We start from the raw sequence: 1,700 nt of genomic DNA, 5'->3' as shown, positions 1-1,700 counted from the left end.
TTTTCTTTTGAATGAAAGGACTAGTGTATAAATAGAATGAATCATATTAGACTTAGAAAAATAAAAGAAATTCTAGGCAACACAGACATAGCAAGTGATCTCAAAATCCCCAACTTGAAACTATATTAAAAAGCCATTGTGATGAAAACAATATGGTACTGTCAAAGAAACCAGCCCTGAATTTTTACTCTTATCTATCTCATTAAGCAGCAGATGTTGGTAAATTGAAATTAGGAGCAGAGCCTTGATGTGTGAAGATATAGATAACTGTGAACTGTGAATGAAAAATGAGCACAAAGCTCACATATATAGTCACTTATATACTAAACTGTATTATGTTTGGGTTTGATTGACATCAGAAAAACACGAGAGGAAAAGTGTGGGATGATATATTATGAGTACTTCTGCCTCAAGTGAGAAGAGAATGAGCCTGTAACTCAAGTAGAAAAAGAAGTCTGGAGAGATTTTGTAAAATGTTAAGATAAATTTATACATATACATGAAATGTTGATGTCAATCTGTGCTGTTCAACTTATATCACCACTTGATGTAACCCCTTAGAATGACCAGCATGGAAATACTGAAGTGTAAACAAGATCCATCACTTCACTCCTGAATATGCTATTTCTTAGTGTATCTGAAAGCGAATTTTAGGAGAAAGTTTTCCAGGCAGTTTGTACAGCTACATGGAAAGAAAGCTGAGAAAGATTTCAAGAAGGACGCTGAATAGGAAATGTGGAGGTCTACTCTCCAGAGATGGGAAAGAGAGCTGGCAAGGAGAGGTAGTTTGGGGAGGAGGTAGGAGGAGGATGAAGATGCACTATGTGTTTCAGTTCCAAAGCTGAATGTAATTATGGTATTTCACAAACATATAATCATAAAAATTTAAAAGGCAACAGAGCAAAGGCATAATAGATATATTCAATTCAGTAAATATTTCTTGAGTGCCTATGAAGTGCTAGACCAGGGCTGTGTCAACAAAAAGAGTGAAGCGCTTAAAGGAATGTGCCCTGGAGGTAGAATGAAAAGACAAGTTTAATAACATGAATATTAAAATAAATTTCATGAGAGAATGATCCTGTAAAAATAAAAAGACACTTAGCAATGTAAGCCTGGCCTCTTCAACAGCTGTTGCAGTCAAGGATCTTTACATGCTGAATCAATACAACTGGCTAATCAGTGGCCTCACTTGTATAAAGTACTTGCTTTCTGAGGATACTGGCCTTGTTGCTTTCCATATCTTCCTGTCCTTCTTCACTGAAATTACCTTGTTGTGATAGTTTAGTATAAAATAAGTTTTTAAAACTACAAACCCAGATCAGGCTCTGCCTCTGTAGAAGCAGAGAGATTTTTTTTTTCCTTGAGAATATCAAACATCACATCACAGAGTTAGAAAAAGAAAAAGAAGGTATAGGTTTCCATCCACATTAAAATGTTTGTGGTTATTATGTTACCTCATCATTGGAGAAGAAATATAACAGTCAGGCAATCTGGCTCACAAGAAAACCAGTCACTGTGACTTACCGTAGAATCCTAAGTCGACAGCAAATGACATCATAGAAGGGAATCAGAATCTGAGAGAAAGGGAGTAAAGCTTTGAAGCCACCACAGATCCCCTGAATGTGTCACAGCAGGACTGATGTACATGCTAAAAGGTATCCCTTGTATCAAGGATACAACTCACAGGTCAGAATGACACA

General features: G+C 36.4%; 1 long non-coding RNA gene across 2 annotated transcripts in view; it reads right to left on the bottom strand.

The window, feature by feature from the left end:
* Nucleotides 1-1,496, bottom strand: part of LOC104866687 — an 8,108-nt gene extending 6,612 nt beyond the window's left edge. For both annotated transcript variants that reach the window (XR_781510.1, XR_781509.1), the window contains exon 1: nt 1,455-1,496. This is a non-coding gene — a long non-coding RNA (uncharacterized LOC104866687). The remainder of the gene's footprint in view (nt 1-1,454) is intronic.
* Between the last annotated feature and the right edge of the window lie 204 nt (nt 1,497-1,700).

This window comes from Fukomys damarensis, unplaced genomic scaffold, assembly GCF_012274545.1.
Source record: "Fukomys damarensis isolate Sample0158 unplaced genomic scaffold, DMR_v1.0_HiC HiC_scaffold_37, whole genome shotgun sequence".
NCBI lineage: Eukaryota > Metazoa > Chordata > Mammalia > Rodentia > Bathyergidae > Fukomys > Fukomys damarensis.
This window is presented reverse-complemented; position numbering and strand designations above follow the sequence as displayed.